This window comes from Lepidothrix coronata, unplaced genomic scaffold, assembly GCF_001604755.1.
Source record: "Lepidothrix coronata isolate B3197 unplaced genomic scaffold, Lepidothrix_coronata-1.0 Scaffold76, whole genome shotgun sequence".
Lineage (NCBI taxonomy): Eukaryota > Metazoa > Chordata > Aves > Passeriformes > Pipridae > Lepidothrix > Lepidothrix coronata.
The window spans coordinates 3,760,013-3,780,487 of record NW_016690256.1 but is presented as its reverse complement, the minus strand read 5'-3'; the positions used below and the strand labels follow the sequence as shown (position 1 = coordinate 3,780,487).

General features: G+C 37.7%; 1 protein-coding gene and 1 long non-coding RNA gene across 11 annotated transcripts in view; both read left to right on the top strand.

Moving 5' to 3' along the window:
- DLG2 (discs large MAGUK scaffold protein 2) overlaps positions 1 to 20,475 on the top strand; it is a 997,608-nt gene that overhangs the window by 200,397 nt on the left and 776,736 nt on the right. The window lies entirely within an intron of this gene.
- The window catches only part of LOC108499612, a 41,292-nt gene continuing 33,057 nt past the window's right edge, over positions 12,241 to 20,475 (top strand). Inside the window, exon 1 of the long non-coding RNA XR_001875602.1 lies at positions 12,241 to 12,336. This is a non-coding gene — a long non-coding RNA (uncharacterized LOC108499612). The remainder of the gene's footprint in view (positions 12,337 to 20,475) is intronic.

The window sequence follows — 20,475 nt, the reverse complement described above, 5'->3', positions numbered from 1 at the left end:
GCAGAAAAAGAGTCTCATTTTCTAAGATTTAGAAAGTTGGTGATTTGTATTGAGTGACTTGAATAAAAGAAGTATTTTCACAAAAGTTTTCTTTTTAATGAATACTTCTGCAGATCCTTCAGTAAGTAGCACATGAGCTTATAAGCTGCAATTCAGCCATGCCCATTCCCTTTGGAGTAGCATGATGGAATTTTTACACTTCAGACAGATGAGAAATAAATGGGTTTGGGAAAGGCACACGAGATCATACAGTACTTCATCTGTAGCTGCTGGAAACTTGCAGGGAATTGAAAAGGGTCTGGCTGAGATCTGACTCTGCAGACCCAGAAGTCTTGGTAAATAGGATGAAGTAGATTGAGCTGAAACAGAGAGCAGGGTTTTCAGTTGTTCCTCCTGCCAAGGGGGAGTGATTCTGGATCATTGATTTGTCGCTCGTTGATGTACTTGGTTGAATCAAACTCCTCTGAGATGTGCTTAAAATTTTAAACTTGGGGTAGAATAACTTCTTGGTGGCTTTGTGTGCACATGTGTGTGTGTGTGTTTGGTTTTAAGCTTCCTTTGGGTACTGGCTGCATTTAGAAAACAAAAGTGTATTTCTTTCTGTGGTCTCTTTCAAAGTCTTGGACAGACAAGACTCTCCAGCCAGACCTTCCAGGGACATATCAAGTTATCTCCATTTTGCATCTCTGAAAATGTAGGCCAAGACATTTCAAAAGAAGAATAGAAATGTGTCTTTGCTTGTGCCTTCCCTCTTCTCAGGACAAGTGACTTGATCTGGTGTTTGACCCAACTGTTGTAATTCATATCTGATTTTTACACCATACACTTGATTTAACCTTTGACACATCATCTTCTCACTGAGGTAAGAAATGTGAGTTGTTATAATTGTTCACTGATCACAATGAGAACAAGAGCAGAAGGCTAGACCTGATATTACAGAAGCCCCTCTGTTATCTGTAGATAAAAATGTGGTGAAAGTGTCCATAGCAAATTTGAAGGTACTCAGTTTTTCCAGGTTTTCAGCTGACATTAGGATGTGAGTAGAGCTGTGCCAAACTTTCTTTGGAGGAACCACTGTATTGACCTAGTCTGCAGTTGAGCATGAAAGATGCATGCAACTAATTTTTTTTTAGGGACCACATATTCATTTTGAGCCTAAATAGTTTGCATCTGGAAAACATTGGTGAGATGAGTCAAGACTAAGTGGTTTTAAAACTTCAAATTCAAGCTCATTTTTCCCTGGGAATCTGCTGATGTTTGAGACTTTTATACCACTTGCTTTCTTAAGAGCTTTGCGCTGCCACCCACAATCATAGTATTTAATCCCAGATTTATCTTGACATTACAGCATGTGTTTATTGTATGTTCAGGGGGGGAAAATAAGCTGCACTTCATCAAAGACATCTGCCAAGTTAGACAGAAATACCTAGCCATTGTATATTTACAGGTCCTCAAAATATTTATAATTGCAATCAAGAAAAATTAGGAAAAATAAATATGAGCACACGTTCTCCCAACAAAGCAACAAAAGAGTGTTGAGGCTGTCTGGAATCCTTTTTTTTGCAGAAAACTGAGAACAAGATGGCTTGATGATTGTACTGCGACCAAATCCCTTGTAATGACCACTTTCAAACCTATATTTACACATGTTCCTGTAAAGGAAAGGGCTGTCTGACCTAACTGTGCTGAAATGAAAATACAAGAGCAGGGAATTTATTTTTGTTTTGAAATGTTTTCCGCCATCTATCATGTCTTCTTTCTTTCATCAATACCAATGCAATGTACATTTTTTTCAGAAATGTTTCTTTTTACTTTAGAAATCAGTTTTTATCTATAAAAATGGAAGACAGGACAGAAAAGTTTGTTATAGAATTTTTCCATTCACATTAAAATAGGTAGTTTGTTTTTTTAACCTTGACATTCTCTAATCTCTGTTTTTACTTTAGCAGTTGAGTGCCTTCTAAGTGTAGCATATTTTTTATTGCACTGTTACATTCATCCCAATAATGGCCAGGATTGAATGGCTCCAGCATGTTGCTGAGAACAAGATGTGAATGTAACCAGGAGCAGGGCTGCTACAGGATGCTGAGAGGAAACATATATATTAACACATTTTTAATCCCCCATCCAGTAATCCCTGATGGTTGATTAAGGTGGGACTTTCAGGGCTTGACCACTTCATTCACTGCACATAGTCCAGAAAACACTTTTATTGGAGATGGAAACAAGACCTTTCTAATGGTATAGGTTTCTAGGTTTTGGCAAAGAAAGATGAAATTACAAATGAATCATGAAAACATTTTGCTGGATACGTAATTTGCCTTTTCTGTAATTTTACTTAGCCTCTTATTTTAAATAGCTTTTGTTCAAAGTAGTAGAGATGCTTGCTTAGTTATTCAGCATGTTTGTGCTCTGAGTGCCTCTAATGATTTCTTGGCTTCAGACTGTCCTCAGGAAGCTATTCATAGCAATTCACACATCAAGGACAGTCCTCATCTTCAGTTAATTTGAATGTGAAAACAGATTCTAGATTGCACTTATTTATTTTAGTAGACATTTAATGGTCTTCATATGTATTTTATTATTATGTCTCTCTTCATCAATTCACCCACTTTCTCATCAAGTGTACACCTCTTAATCTTACACGCACAGATGCACACACCAAATGCTCACGAATGCATGCATTGTATTGCTAACACAAAATTCTTTTCTGAAGCATAAACTCAGAATCAGACTCTCCCATTCAGACCTTCCCACTGCAGAAAACCAGGTTCAGGAAAATGGTATTTCTCTTTTATGCGGATATTGTTACTAAGCTTCTTGACATAAAAAGATTGAGACCTCAAGACTCTGTGTCCTTATCAGAATAATTAGGTAAAGTTGATAATGAATCTTCCTTGCTGCCCTGTTACCACATGTGTGTCTTATATTTAGTCAACACAGATAGCAATTTATTATTCTCTTCTTCCCTCTGGCAGCCACTGACATTCTAACACTAGATCCAGGAGTTTGTGATGACTGCTCTGTCACTTCATTAGATCCCCAATTAGGTGAACAGAGTTACCAGCCTGCTGACCATGTGCCTCAGAGCAGTCAATTAATAAGTAGATGTAGGAAGAGTCACCAATTACATGTAACGAGATCAGTCTGGAAGTTGATATTAAGAATATAATCATAAACTGAGTAATTTGGTGTTTGCCAAAATGTTTTCCATTGTTCAGTCTTTGCATCCCTCTCCTCACCCCCATTACTACACAAGTTTCCAGTTTTACAAAAAAATCAGTGCTGTCACATGCTTGGGAAGAATTTTGCCGATTATCTTGCCTCTCTCCAAGGGATACAGAAAGAAGACAACTGTGATTCCTGAGACTTCTCAAGGAATAATATGCTTGAATTGCTGTTTTAAGTGAGTATTTTGTTATAGGTTACAGAAATAGGATGCAAAACAAACTCTTATGTAAAAAAGTAGGAAAGGTAAAAATCTGCTAGAATCATGACAAAATGTTTTCTCCTTTTTTTTGACTAGGAGCTTAATTGTATTGTTCTCACTCCCTGGGAAATGCCATAACTTGCCAAGTGAGATATCTGATGTGCAGTCTGCTCCCCCCTTTTATACACATAGTTCTTCCACAGTACCTTGATGATACAAAGTCAAGGTAGAAAGAAGCCCTTCCACTCTGCCATTGATTTCTCCATGGTATACGACTTCCTTCGATGTCTTGGTATAACTTTGAGCCATAAAGAAATATTTTCTTTGACTTCCAGGTGATTTTAAGACAATGGATATTAAGCTACTTGGTTACATAGGTATATATAAAAATATACTGGAGTATTTTCATCAAGAAAACAACCTCTCTATAAGACACTGAATTTCTTGAAATACTGGATGGAATCTGATAAATAAACCTGGGTACTATGGTAGTCAATGAGGCTCTTGAATTTTATTTAGAGGGTAAATTAAACAGGAAAGTATTATTACATATATTAAATTAGATTCTAATTGATTAGTTTGTTTCTGTCCCCAATTTTTTTCCCTCTAAATATGCTTTTTGGCTTCATGCCTCATACTGCACCCAAGGTGTATTATTATGGCATAATACTGCACATCCTGTTGTGCCGTATGTTCCAGCAGATGTTCTTGGGACTTATTTTTGCATCATTTGAAATTAATTTCAGTTGGCTCCTCAGTTACCTACTTTTCAAATTTTCTGCAATTAAAAATTCAAGTCTCCTATGATTTGAATATATGTATATTTTATATATACATACCCATGATTGCATATTAATATTTATGCCCAGTGTCTCTTTAATATTAATCCATAGTCTTGTGATAAACAACAGGAGTGAAACTAGTGGTTAAGCCAAGATCTGTAAAGCAGTAGATAGAAAATATCCAGTATGCCACACTTTAGGCTTTAGGGGAAATTTGTTATAAGTGATCTTATTTCATCTGAACACTTATCAACCCTTTTATGGGTGATACTAAAGTTAAATTCTTGGATGAGTAGAGATAAATAACTATTTCTAAAGGAATTTATCTTCAAAAAAATTTTTTTTCAAAAAAATACTAGCCAAAATTATGTATCCCAATATACTGATTCATATATTGTTTTGATACTGATTTGGTTGCTTTATTTACAGAAGTTTTAGGCATATCTTTCTTTATTAGTGCTTGTTCTTTTTTTTTTCTTTTACTTTGTTTTTCTTTCAATAGAATGGAAACATTTTGTTATATCTCTTTGGAGAGATTCAAACGTTATTGGTTTATTGGCCAAAAATAAGAATTAACTATAAAAATCTGGTTAATATTACAGATTTTCTATTTTAATAGACAGATATTTATTAATGCAATTCTTTAAAGGGTCTTATTCAAAACTCATAGAAGCAGATCAGAAGCTTTGATGGGCTTGGAGCAGAGCTTAAAGAATAATGAACATATATGGTTCTGCTTAGTACTGGCCTTGCTTGTGTAAATTTTTTACTGGTTTATTACAAAGGAAATCTTAGTAAAATAAAATTAAGATCTTTTCTGAGTCTTTATCTGTAATCACAGTCTTCTGTGGAACAACAACTATTTCCATGAAAGGGCAGGCAGTGGGATTATTCTGGGTGGGATTTTGGTTTTATGCAGATAGGTTTGCTAGCAGCAGACCTCCAGAAACTAAGCATTGGGTCCCAGGAACAATGCGATGACTTAACCTTCATTATGCCTCTTATGAGATGATACATTCCTTGTTTGTCTTTGGGTTTCGAAGTCTTTTGGGCCACCACCCTTGTGTTTTCCAAATAATTTTTATAAACAGGAGAGCTGGAAAATTACTTTTATTTATTCACTAAGATGGAAGTTGAAATTCTCATATACTCATGACAAAGATCTGAGGTTCTGGAAAAAGCTCTTGATATCACGAGGAAATTGCAAGACTTGGCAACTTTGCTCAGGTGAATCATAAAGCTCAAGACTCAACAACTTTTTTTCTAAGTAAAATATACTGCCACTTCCCCTTGAATGTACAGACAGCTGGCAGAAGTCTTCGCATTATTTATTTAAGAAAAAACAGTTAAGGAGCCTGCTCTTGTTCACCTCAAATGTGTCTTTGCACTGGACCAAAAACCTTCACAATTCCTCATCCTAGGAAATGTGGGATACATGCTTGTGATGTTTTCCAGCTTCCAGTGTCTCAGGTGCTTTATTGGCAATGAAGCAAATTCTGTATGTCCCACTGGGAAGCCGAGTTTCTCCCTCTGGCAGCTGTAGTCTTGGTCTCCTTTCTGTAGGTGTTTGGTTAATGAAAATAAAACCATTGCAGATTGCAAACTACAAAATTAAGTTCTCAAATTGCTGACAACTTAAATGCTGTCACATGTTAATGTTATTACATCATTGAAAGTCAGAGTTGTCTGTACCCAAAAGACACATTAGACTGTTTGTGCTTTGCTACCCATCTGGAGAGTAGCTAATTATTTGGACCCCTTCCAACAGAGTCCAACAAACACCTGGCAGAGGATGTGCACGTTTCATTTTGCCATTGCAAAGGAGTGTTACAGACCCTTTTTGGTTATCATTGTTTTGTTATGAAATTACATCTGAATGGCAAAGTGAACCTGGGCCAATATCTTGAATAGCACTGTTGAGGTTGGTTATCTATTAAATCTAATGTCCCCAGGCTCCCTGTATCATCAGCAGGAAAATGTATTTTTCTGTAGGCAGCCCCTCAATGGGTTGGGTCCCTGGGCCCAAGTTAACATTTGTGATATCTCCTTCTTTTGCCATTATCTAATCTATCAGCAGAATTATTTGAAACACTAGCTGTAAGCATTTAGAGCCCAGTCTTACTGATTTTCAAGGCGACTTTGGTTCTGAGTTTCACATGATGAACAGGGTATTTACATTTTCAAGTCAGTTATACATCTGCCTTGTTCCAAATTTTGTGTTGAAAGAATAATTTTGCAGTTGTTCATTCCCAAGTATTACTTTGAGTATAAATAAGTTATACAAAATGACACATATCCTCCTGGCAGCCGAAACCAGCCCATGTGACGATTCTCTGATTCTTTTGAAATATTTTTCTCCTGTGTAGGAAGATTCAGGCATATGTCAAATGCCTTCTAATGCACCCATGAGACTCCACGTGCTTAGGTCCATCATATACAACCAGATGGACATAGAAGAAGTGGATTGTTGAGATTGTTGTTGGAGGGTCCAGTTTGTTTTACAACTGACTACCCATGGCCTGATGAATTTAACATCTGGGAATAGATAATTGAAAAGAATGAACTATCCTGTCTAAGAGAGAATGGCTTGAATAATGCATGTCTCAAACACTGTTCATTCAGCTTCTTGATGCAATCTTATTCATTGCATTTGTATTTGTAAAGCAAGAGGGGTTTTGTTCACACTGTGTTTTGCGATTCATATGAATACCCATATTTGCATGTGGACAAGGCCTTCTATCAGCTATGGACAGTGGTATGCATAAGGTCAAGCTAAATAAAGCCACTCTTCTAGTCTGAAAAAAAATCTACAAAATCTCTCCCAAATGCTTCAGAAATCTTGTGAGGCAATGGGAAGCACACCCTGTGCCTCATATGAGCAGCTACATGCTGTGAATAGCAAGTGCCCAGTGAGCAGTTAAATTGAACTGTATGTACACAACCCACAAGGTGAAATTTCTCTATGTAAACTGCATGCAAAATGATTAACCAATTATTTAGTAAATAGGTTGTTCTATCATCATCATATCTAATAGAGCCTGTTTGTTTGGTTTTTGGTTGGTTTGTTGTTTTTTCTTTTTTTTTAAGGGTGGCTGCAGAGAAAGAGTTGTTTTGATTTTATTCCCAGGCATTAAAGCATTTCTGCTGCAATTAATTCATGGGCTGATGACCAGCTTGTGACCATACACTGGTGGAGAGATCAGCCGCTGCCACCAGAGAAGACGGGCAGTTTTGACTCTTATTTTTCCATCAACCAGAGAAATAATAGCATCTGTCCCCTCTACCCAACCATTTATCTTGCTGGAATCTCAACTGAGTGACAGAGAATACAGTATCTTACAGAGTGTGGGAAATTTATTCCATCAGAATGGCACACAGCACATCTGTAGTGCAGCTGTGCAAGGCTGGCTGGTGAAACATCACAGCTGAAAAGAAAACACAGGGCAAGTCTCATGTGTGTCTACCATATGCCACTAATATTACAACAGTTTTTCACATTTGGGTTCACAAAATTTCTATTTGTATTAGTGGCACTTGCCAAGTGTCTGGTCTCCCTAGTCTTAAATGGTGTCAGTTTGCTGAGCCCTCATAATTGAGACCACTAGGGGCCTCTAGTGGTCTAGTGGTTAGGGTGCAGGACTCTCACCGCTGCGACCCGGGTTCGATTCCTGGCCCCCCGGGCAGATGGAGCTCGTTAGCCCTGTAAGGCAATCCATCTAAGAGAAGGTCACTCTAAACAAACCTACGTTCTGAGACCCTCACTGCCACTGTCCNCTCACCTAAAAAATCCACTGCGCAGGCTCGAAGGGTTAATGACCTTTCCCAAATCTTCGCTCGCGAAGACTGGCCATTATATTATATTATTATAATTGAGAATAGAATTAGGCCACGTGTCTTCAAAAAGCCAACGTGTGTATTGAATGTGCCCCTGTATGCATCCATTTTTCCTAAATGACATAAAGATTGTCTTGCCTTTCTTACGTATGCTATGTGTTGAGTTTATATCTGCATTGCATATGCATAGATTATCCAGTAGCATCAGTTCACAAAGTGCTAATGCCATTTATCCAAAATATCTGCTGACACAGAGTATTTCAGACCTCCAAAAGCATATTTTCATCATAGACATTTCATAAGCTTCTTTGCTATTCTGTCAGTCATAAACCTTAATATAACTTTGGGTGACCAACCTCCTGCTCTATGGTCCATTCTGTTTTTATGCAAAAATCAAATTGTGTCTTCCAGTTCTAGACTTAAGGGCTGGTTTATGTGATTCCAGATATTGTGTCTTGAAATCAGATGGAGCTGAATCTGAAGAATATCTAATCCTCTTGGATCAACCAAAGTTTCTTCCCATCTGTTGCCGAGGGGGTGGAATGATAGTGAGTCATAAAGAAACTCCGGCTGATGGGAACTGAGGAGCAAATTGTTAAACCATCTCTCAGTTTCTCTTGACTATTCCTATATTTCCTCCTCCTTCCCAATGCAAAGTCAAGCAGGCAGCTTGCCCTGCTAGTGGAAAAAGGCTCACACATGATGCACAGTCTGAGCTCTATGGCTACCAGTGCCCCTGAGTAGAGTTGATGCCTACTCCTCTCCATTTCCATAAAAAGTCAAAAGGATTTCTTTTAACCTTTTATTAAATTAATTGTTCAGAGGTGGTGAAGAGCTTGAAACCACTGGGAAATCTGAATTTTTAAGAAAAGGTCACAGCTCAATTTGAACATATTCATGACGACCCTTAGGAAGTTGCAGTCAATACCTAAACATGATATGTCTCCAAGTGCTTCTTGGAGAAGCACTGTGTGATTTTTACTTTTTTTCTTTTTCCTGGGGAAAAAAATGTATAAATCTGGCTATTTTTTCCCTAATCTCCTTTCATGCAAGATATTCTTTCTCTCCTTTCTCCTCTTATCCTCTTTTCAACTTCTTTGGGATCAAAAGTGATTGTTCTCAGATATGGTTCAGAGCATTATCTAGTCCAATCTCCCCTTCGCAACAGCTCAGTATGAAAAGACAGCAGCACTTCAGTCCTCAGAAGTGGTATTATTAGGACTATCATCAGGAGGAATCCTTTCAGATACATGTACTTCCTATTTCACCATGAATTCAATTTCATTCTTCCTCCTACATCTCTTTCTGTCCCATTCTGAGGGAGTGCAACCCAAGTTATCTCCGTACAAAATCATTATTTGTTTTCAAGAACACCATCATGCTGTCAGCAGCATTGGAAAAGAGTAACCATAAAACTAAAAATTTATTTCTAGTTTATATTGCTGGTTTAGCTAATAAAAGACTGAGATATTGCTTCCTTATGGTACGATAGCCTACTTCTCAAGAGGAGACAAGTGTTCTGAGATGAACCCACTGCCTTTCACTGTTATACAACAGGTTAGGTGTAACAACAACACTTAAAAATTAAAAATAAATAAATAGTAAGGCTCTTTGTAGTCCCATTGCACACAGACTTTTGTGAACCTCAAGCAGCTACTTATTTTGCTGTCAGTAGGGCAGCATTTTTGAAGTCCAAACCCCTCATTCTCTATGTAGAATATTTTAAAATCAATTCTATGTTAAAAAAGAAAACAGTAAATTAGGTGACATGCCATGAGTTTCATAACACATATTTCTAGCTTCTTCTTCTTTGTGTGACTCATTATTTTATCTAAAACTGGAGTATATAGGAAAGAAGAATAGACTATGGGGTAAATGTGTGAATGGAGGAATATCTGTGGCATTCGGTCAGAGCTGTGAAGACAGGTATGTGCCTGAGGCATTTCTACTATAAAATACTAAAAATGAATATCAAACACATCTGATGACAAATTTTGACTGACTTGATTTTCATTATGATTGAAAGGCCTTCCTGAAGCAACAAATATTTATCCAAATATAGCTTGTTCCCAGAAAACATGGATCTGGATTTCTCCTGATTGACTTTGGTCACTCAGCTGAAGTAAACTAAGAGCACAGATCCCTCAAATATGAAAAAGGAAGAGAGACACAATCTGTGGAAGTTCCTCCTCTTTCCATCAGTTACCAGAACAGCAGAGCAGTATCCCAGTGAAGGTGCTAAATAAAGGTGTGTTGAATCCCAGTGCTTATACTAGGAGATGTTACAACATGGCTTATTTAGGGGTAAATACTCTTTTAACCAGTAGGAGTATGTTGGAAGAACAATTTGCCAACTAGGACATATAAATTGAGTACTCAGAGCTGAAATAATAACTTAGATCCTTATTAAGTGCCTGTTTTGCATGCTTCGTGGCTGCTTTGAGGAGCCATGTGAAAAAATTAGATGTTCTACTGGGGAACATGCTATATAGACTTAGTCTTGAGACTCCAAATACAATTTTTGTGTATGTTTGTGACTAATAAATTATGTACATAGATAGCAACCTGCTAATTTACATATTAATAAAAGTGAGTTATCCTCAGATTATGTACAATCCGCTGTGTCTAGCTGTGCCCTTTCTTGTTTAGGGGTTATAAAGAATGTATGTGAATATATGTGTGAGAATGAGCTTCAAGGGCTTCAGAATTACAGCAGCAGAATTTGCACATCCTCACAGGTTACTGCATAGAGCAGAGTTCTGTTTTTATGTACATAGCTTCTCACTTCTGATGCACTGATGTGCATTCAAACCCTCTGCCTTTTTCTATCTGCTGGAGTACCTTCCAAACCTGGAGGTTCCCAGATGATTTGTGGATGGGATAAAGGCTTCCTGCATGAAGGATGCTTCCCAGGATGGCATTCTTATATGTTTTGTGGTCTTTTTTTTGCCCCATGGCTTTGTGTTAGTGAGACTCTTTGCTTTCACTTGGATACAGGAAGATAGTAAGGCTAGGAGTCAATGGCCTAGCTATTCAAAATCCTTCAGAATTCTTCATTGGGGCCTAAATCTTTCTTGAGTGAGGCCAAAGGGCTTTACTTCCTACCTGAAGTGTACCTACAAATCCTCTCTTCTTCTAGCCCAGACAACACACTGTCTTCATGCATTTTGTTGACTAATATGCTTAAATCAAAAGTTGGTTTAACGTACCATAGACATTGGTGTATGCCAATCTCCATGGTGTCTTTTCTTTTTTTGGCATGCCATGAAGCAAAATTACAGCTTCCCTTTCCACTCTGTTCAACAGAGAGGCATTTGGCTGTGCTCATCTGGCATTTGTGTTCTGAAGTAGAGCCTTCCAGGGCTATCGACACAATTTCCTGGCTTAAGGAGCCCTGCCAAAGAAATATCAGTGTGCTGATAAACAAATATTTTTGTTTGGGTGTAGCAAAGTGTTAAGGTTATCCTGTTAATTTGCCCCTTACTTCATTAGTATTGAGTTAGACTATGTTACTTTGGGGGCTTAGATAAGTTCTTTTATTAATTCATCAGACTGGTAAATTGAAAATAATCATAACATTTACACTGTATAAGATTTTTTATTTGTTTAATATTTGACTTTTAAATATTTTTTAATGTATTGTAAGAAATGCCAATTTTCTACCTCCAAAAGACTTTTAAGTCCATTACTATTTTACCTTGTTGATATAAAAGAATTGCCTTTCAGTGGTTTAATTCTAGAGTAAATACCTTAGATTTGTTTGTGCAGACTGTGTTCTAAAACAAGGAGGAGTTCAGAGAAAAACCTTTGGGTTTTTTTCTCAGAGTTGGGTAAAAAAAGTTTCTGGTTACAACAGTACTGCTGGAGCAGCGTGAAAATATGTGTGTATGTGCAAATTTGTGTGTACTCTTTTGCTACTGATTCCAGAGACCATGAATCACTGTTTGAGAACTGCTTATTAGACAGTAAGTTTGCTTGAATAGAGAGTTTGTGTCTGATAAAATTGACCAACTCTGTGTTATGAAACAATTACCATACTTGGACCTAAAATCCAATCTGGGAAACATTATATTGCATACCTCTATGCTGTTGAGATTTGCCCTTGGCCTGCAACAATTGAAATGCATCACAATGGGTTTCAGTTCCAAATGAATGCCTGGATACATGTATTAGTACATGCACTTAGTACATTTAGGAGTCTACATGCACTGTAGGTGGATAAACTCCTCTTGTTGATGAAGAACTTGTCAGTACTGACAATGCTGTCTACCTCTGAAGAAGAAACCTAAGGTTTGACTCAGTTGCACATACATGACTGCTCAGTATAATCTGAGGTACTCTGGCATGCTTTAGACCTGCACGGAGGAGGTATATCTTTTGGTGTCATATGAGAGACCTGTGTGGCACTTACAAATCAGCCAGATAATCTTAAGGTAGCTGGCACTAGACATCTACTTGTGGGTGATGGAGTGAGAACCCCAGTGGCTGGTCATTTGAATTGCTCTTTAGTCTGTAAACACTGAACTCACAGCTCAGTGGGATGGCACATCATGATACCAATCCATGGAAAACATTTGCTTAATCTAGGAGTTTGCTTTTCAGTCAGCTCAGTGAATTAAACCAACTAACCCCAAAGCTGCACAACCACGATATTCAAAACAAGGTCTGAATGGGTAGTGGCAGGGAACTGGAGAAGCAAGGGAAAGTGCACTTATTCTTTTCAGCAGCAACTAGTTGTTTCATGATGTTAAGCACAGTGTGGAATTACACTTTCTACAGTTTGACTAAACTGAACTCTTCAGCCCTAGAGATGCTCCTGCCAATGCTGGAGAAGAGAAAGAACTAGAATGGTAATCCAGAGGCATCTGTGAAGCTTGTTTCACTGTTTCTGTTGCTGATAACAGAGGATGGATGAAAAACAAACTAAAAGAATAGCCTTATGAAAAAGGCCAAGGCTTTGAAGTTGACTTTGTTACGTATTTCTATCTTTACTTTCATAGAAAAATAGAATCATAGAATATTAGAATGGTTTGGGTTGAAGAGACCTTTACAGGCCATCTAGTCCAAACGTGCTGCAATAAACAGTGTCATCTTCAACTAGATCATATTGCTCATAGCCCTATCCAACTTCATCTTGAATGTTTCCAGGGATGGGGCATCTACCACCTCTGGGCAACCTGCTCTAATGTTTCACCCCTCTCATCAGAAAAGAAATTCTTCTTTATAACTTTTCTAAGGGTACCTTCTTTTAGTTTAAAAGGAGTACCCTTGTCCTATTGCACCACACCCTGTTAAAATGTTTGTCCCCATCTTTCTTATAAGCCCCCTTTAAGTGTTGAAAGGCCACAATAAGGTCTCACCAGAGCTTTCTCTTCTCCAGGCTGAACAATCCCAATCCTCTCAGCCTGCCTTCACAGGAAAGGTGCTCCAGCCCTCTGATCATCTTCGTGGCCTCCTCTTGACTCATTCCAACAGGTCCATGTCTTTCCTGTGATGAGAACCCCAGAGCTGGATGTAGCACTCCAGATGGGGTCTCATGACAGAGGAGTAGCGGAGCAGAATCACCTCCCTTGACTTGCTGGTCACAGTGCTTTTGAGACAACCCAGGATACAGTTGGACTTCTCCCATTTCTCTCTTTGTTTTTTTTGTATTTCTTTTGTTCATTATCCAGTATTTGATAGGGAAACCATACATACAATACAGAGGATATAGGTTCGCTTAGCAACAGCCTCAGGAGCCATCTCCATTTGCCTTCTAAAAGAAGGCAATTTTCCTCCATCTCTGCTTGCCCAGTTGCCAACTTCAGCTCTCTTACCATTTATTATTAATAAGGGAAGTAGTTCAAGGATTTTTCCTTAACAAATAGGATCTCCAGGACAAGAAAAGAAGGAGTCAAATCTCCTCAGGTTATCAAATGAAGATGGGTACCCAGATACTTTGAGAGATAAAAATAGAGATTTTCAATCAGTATCTTGCTTCAGGCATTAAAAGCATAGAGAAATGTCAAGACCATGTCAGAGTAGCCTTTCAGTATAGACAGTGGTTTCAAGAAGAATAGACCATTCCTCACTGTCATTCAAATGGAGACATTTTCCACCTTCAGCTGGTTGCTTATCTCATTCACTCTGTCACCAGATTGCAGGGAAGGGTTGCTAATGTGGATGTTAGGGCATGTCTGTATGCTTATGTATATGCTGCTGTACACTTGTAAGCTGCTGGTGAATCAGTGTTTGGCTGTGTTAGGACAGCATCATGCCCAGAAGCTTTGCAAGTGGTTTCTGAAAAAGATTTGAAATGCTATCTAGCCCTCAGCCAGGATTAAATTCCATATCATTTGTCTGATACAACGGTGTGGGCTCCCTGTACCAGGAACTACTTCTGTATTATCTTTCCTTCTGGTGGGCTCCAGGTGACATCACAGTAGGTATATTACCCAGTAGGCAGCACATGATGAGTTTCACAGGGAGAATGTATCTCCCAAATGTGACGACAGAATTACCTGAAAGAAGGCAAAACCATAGCTCATTCAGAACATTGACTAAACAGGCTATCAGAGCCTGCCAAGAGGAAATAACAGAGAAAACAAAGGTCCATGACCTTCCTGACTCTTGGGCACAGAGAGCTCTGAGCTAGCCTTGACCCAAACAGACAGTCAAGATGGTGTGAAGGTGCAGGTCAGTGCTGCATAGAGAGAACCAGTTTGGCTATGGAAGCTATTTCACATTTTTTTATGTGTCGTCCTACCTGAGCTACCTGTACAGGTCGAGGACTGAGTTAACTTCCTTGGAAACAGCTTGGGTATTTTCACATTGCTCTTCACAGGTCATAAAGGCAGAAGATAGAAACTGTACAGAGTACATCTCCACTCCTAGTACAGTTAATATACTTAGCTGTGATCAAAAGCTGATTGCATTATCTCTCTGCCCAGAGAGGGTGTGGAATCTCCCTCATTGGAGATATTCAAGAACTATCTAGACTCATTCCTGTGTCATGTACTCTAGGACAACCCTGCTTGCGCAGGGAGGTTGGATAAGATGACCCACTGTGGTCCCTTCCAACTTGAACAATTCTGTGCTTTCAAAGATAGCACTGTTGTTTTGTTTTGGGAAATTTAAAGTAAAAAATGCTTCAGAATTCAGGATTTCCCTTTAATGATGAATTTCATTTCATGTAGATTTTGCTGAGTTTTCATCTTGAATATCACTCTGATGTTAGAGAAAATCATTTGACATTGCCCATTCTTCCTTAAGGGCCATATGGCAGTCTATAGGAAAAGAAGAATGAATGTTACAGGAAATTAACTGCGTAGTGGAGTTGTAATCACAGGAATCCTGTCACCTCCAGTGTTATGACCCTTGATTAATATTTATAGCAGAAAGAAAATAAGTACTAATGAGTTTGTTTATTAGCATTTACATAATTTTATGGTTGCATTTAATTCTTAGAATGTTAATTGCTATCTGTGATTAGTCCCTCTCATGCTGAAAAGTTTTTACTGGCGGCTATATCTTTAAGACTTTGTGTTGATTCATGTGTAATTTAAGTTGACAAGGACTCCAGCAGTATAAGGGAACAAAGAGCCTAGTTTCAATGTCTAATTTAGTTGTGGCAGCACTGACTGGATGTACTTTGATGGTAATATTAAATCTCACCACTCCCTGAGTGAGGATTGAAGTAATTAGCAGGGCTTAGTGCCAGAAGGCAATGCAATTCACCATGGTTGAACCTAATTCAAGATTTATGGAGTGCAAATTTCAGTTATTTGTGGATTTTTAGACTACTGATTTTTCTGCTTTGAAGGCATTCTGATAACCTGTTTATTTTCTTTTATGTGTTCTGTTTAACATATACAGTTTCTAGATGGATTCCTGAGACCTCTGAAAGCTTTTGTATTGCGATGTGAGGAAGAACTCCAAAGTTTCAGTTATCTGTTCACTAAAATGTGTGCCATGATTTTCCATTCTCTTCTGTGATGGCAAGAAAAAGTAGAGACAGCAACACCCATTCATGGAAAGACTTAATTTTTTTCCTTATTATTGCATATTTTAGTGTATGCTGTATAATTGTTACCAGCAATTTAAAAGTGCTTCCCACAGCTTTTAGAGCTAGTAGGACTGAGTGGGCAGAGCCCCTGAGCGATACTGCAGGTAAAAAAGATTTGGTTACACTAACATCTATACTAGAGCCCATAGAGTGCTGACTCTTCCCTAGCAGGAGGGTGTCACTGCTCAGTTCAGTTTAGTGGCATCCAGAATTCTTGCTTCTGGGGAACTCTGACACTTGTGTGTGAAACAAATGTAGATGTGAAATTTTGCAGTTTCCCAGTAAAATATTTTTGCAAAGTATACAATTCTGGAAATAACAAGAAACCTTCATCCAGGCACCCTTTTTTGTTATTTGAAATACAATTATATAGATTAATATAATAAGGAAGGCTCTGATATTTTTCTGAAAGTCAAAAGAAATTGAAATGATGCCTTTACACTTTTTAAAATCATACTATTTATTCTTTTTTTTGTTGTTGAAAGCATGAAAGAAGTTCATACATTTGCATATAACATTTTTGTTTTGTTGAAGCACCAAAAACTTAAGAACTATGTCCTGAAAAGGATGAAAATGGACACCTATGCTTAAACAGCTCTGTGGTATAGATAGAGAAATAAAGGCACCTTTTTTTAACTGTTTGTGAGGTTACTTTCCTAGGAACCGTGAATGATTTTCCTTCCACATACTCAAACATGCAACTAAACATGACTATAGGAAAATCAATGTGCATATCTTTCAGGGAAATAAAAGGAATTTCCATCATCCATGGATTCGGGATTATTTGTGGGATAATCTTCCCACCAGTCAGATGTGCATGTGCATTGCTGGACGATTTTCAGATGTGAGATAGCAGCAGGATTAGGCTTTGTACTAGTCTGTGGGAAAATACTCCCTTGGCTCATCTTTGAGAGCACATAGGGTTTGATGTAGGGTTATTTGCTTAGAGTCCAATACCTAAATTTTGAAAGATGCTTCAGATCAGGACATCCTTATGTGTTAAGTGCAAAAGCTTTTATTTATTTAGCAGGAGACAGTGTTAATAGCATTTAGCTCTGAACAAGAAGGGAGTGGAAAAGCCTGTAGGGAATCTATACAGTTGTGTGTTGCTCTGCAGGGAAATGTTCCTGTCTTCCCACTTTAAAGAGTTGAAGTGCACATCCCATTATTTGGTTGATCAACTAGAATTTTTGGAGTGGAAGAGCTCAGCAGGAGCTCAGTGTGAAGCTGCTGTTTGGATTAGCTCATATATATATAGCAGGTATAGGAGTATCTTCATGAGAACTTGTGAGGACTATAGCAATTTTGAAAAGTTTTCTTTGAAATGCAATATATCTATTCGAAAATAAACAAATTATGCAAGTCCAAGATGAAATTTTCAGTCCAAGATAAATGGAAAAACTTATTTCATTAAGGTAGAAATTTCTTTATAGCTGGTCCAAGTCCTACAGAGCAAGCTGTAAACACTGGTCTACAGCACTCAGACCAAATATTCACAAGCTATTTTGGGGATCTTCCTTCTTTCTATTTCTCTTTCTTTTAATAAAAGTTTCAGTTTCTCAAAATTCTTACAACTTGAGAATGTGCCCTGCTTTCTTTCTCACCACCACCTAAAGGCATTTGATCTTCTCTCCCACCCAGCTGACTGTAAAGCTTGGTTCTAATGGTTCTCTTTCTGAAAGCTGTTAAGTAATTACAGGGAGTTTGTACTCAATTATGGAGCCAATAACCCAGATTCAGCTGACCTGACTTTTGCCTTCAATCTTAGGAGCACTTATTCCACAGTTATGATTCCTTCAAAAGCCAGTGCAAATGGAAAACTGCTTCCAAAGGATGATTAAACCTATCCCAAACCAGTTACCACCAAGGGAAGACTGTCTTTCTACTCACTATAAGGAAAGCCTAGGACTTTAAATGAGAGTCCTAACTTTTAGATATTGAAATCTAGATGAGTTCTTTACCAAACCAAGATTTCTCAAGAGAGGTAAAACCCTTTAAACTAGCAGAGAAGGGTGTTGCAGGACAAGTAAGTAGCAGGTTAATCTAAATTCAGGCTGGAGATCAAGTTAGCTGATTCAATCCTGCTTCTGAGGAGTTGGTATGTATACTAAGCATAGTAATCTATTAAATAATCTTATTACACAAGCAGAGACAGGAGTTTGGGAATTGATTCGTAGATGCTTAAAGGCAAAACGTTGAAATTACCATAAGGAGTTAAGGGCTTATAACAGATCTGCCAACTAACATTTCCAACATACAGAACAATGCAGCATTTAAATCTTAGCACTATGATTTGAGAGCCTTCTGACTGAGATGTAGCCCTCCTTCTCAGCTGTTCCCTTCCCTGAGGCTAGGGGAAAGTAAAATTGAAGAAAAATATGGATATATATACATTTATAGGATCCATTCCTGATTTTTCTGCAAATATTTATTTAAAAAAATATTTTAAAAATATTTTGTGCTAATTCAGTAATTTCCAGCCTATGACTGGCACAGAATTGAAATTGATTTAAATAATTTTTTTTAAATCTTACATTTCATTGTAGAAGGTTAAATTATGAGGAAATCTTGGATAGTTTCTCATATCTAATGAACAAATAATGTATTTGAAAAATAGTTTTTCCATTAAATAGTCTTTTACATTAAAATTTTTTTGCTCAACTAAGATAACTAAGGTTTTTTTTTAAAAACAAAACAAAACAAACCCCACTCCTTAAATATTGTCTTGATTCTTTTTATTGTTGATCAGAAAAAAGATCACCTGACTATATCTCAGATGATTTTAGCTGTGCTGGCCTATGTAGGTATTTTCGCATTTAGCTGGAATGTGCTTTTGTACCTCTGTGTGTAAAATTAGATGAACAAATTAGACACTGTCTTAACTCTGCTTTCTGTGTTTCCCTGGCTCTAGCATCCCTACGACCATGTGTATAAGAAGCGTCATCTTGTGTTTATGTTGTGGGGATATAATTTGTTCACTGAACTATGAAAGGCTGGGAGCTTATTTAAAACTAATTCTATAAATTAATAGCATTTCACTGGAGTGAGGAAACAGATTTTTATATCTTTAAAAATCTTTAGCTGAAGTAAAAGAAAAAAAATGTTGCTCACTGCATTCTTTTGCCTACAAGCAAAAGGCTGCTTCTTTCATTGATGCAGACTGTTATTTTAAACAGAACAACAGGCTTAAAGGTTTTTTTCATAGTGTCTTAGAAACACTGGACTGCATCCTGAACACACTGAAATCAATTCTAGAAGTCCGACTGTGAATTATGCTTTAAAGGAGTAGTAAATAGTCATGCTCATGGAAGATAAAAACATATCTAGGTAATGAACCATCCCAAGAAGTAATGGGATTTTAATGGGATTGATGCCATATACCAACTTTATACTGTCCTCTTTATGGGATGTATGGTTTATTTTATAATTGGAAATACATACATATGGGGCCTGGTTTCAAATGAAATCAGGAACTGCAACTGGGTCCTGTAAAAGCAGCTTCAGCTTCTTTACTGCGGCTTTCTACCCAGTCATATATTAAACAGCAAGACCTGCTGGGTGCTGCAGACTTTTGAAAATCTGGTCTTAGTTGTGGGAGAATTTGGAAAAAAGATCTGTTTGTAGAAGAGATGTACAAGAGGATGCATAATCTTCATTGAAATTCATGAGAACTGCTCCACTGCAGAGCAAGGGACCTAGACCATTGGTGGAGGAGCTCCAATTGCACACTTATTACATTAGTGTGAACATTATGACAGCAGCCCATTTCTGTCTGTCCCAGCATGGCAGCTGGGAGAATCACCTGAAATGTTTTACAAGTGAAACAAAATATACCTGATGTCTCATTGTTTTTACAGACAAGGGGGAGACAATCTTTATTTTTCTACTTTATCTGCAGGCAAAGCTAGCAGGTATAGTTCAAAGGTGATCAATCTTTTTATTATGTTTTTCCTTGTGTCTCTTTTTTCGACAACTCACATCTCCTAAATAGATATGTGCTATCCATCACAGTCTTACAGAGATAGGTGAGCCGCTCCATTATTCATTTGCCTCATTTTCATATATACTATGGAGATGAGTAGGGTTTTTTTGATCCTGCTTAGTCTTCAAACAAAATGGAAGCTGGGAATAAAAAGAGATGAAGAGGGCTTACTTCTTACTCTAGAAATGTATCATCCCTGGAGGCAGTGCCAACAGTTTGATCTCTCGAGACATTCACTCCCCTTCATTGTGAGAACCTCTGTTTCTCAACACTTCAATAATATCTGAAGGTGTAAAGCAGGTTGCAGTATTAAGCCTAGCTAATCTAGCAATTTATTTCCTCATTTTTTCCATTTCTCAATACTAATTTATAAGCCTAGAAATTTATTTTGTAAGATAAAAAT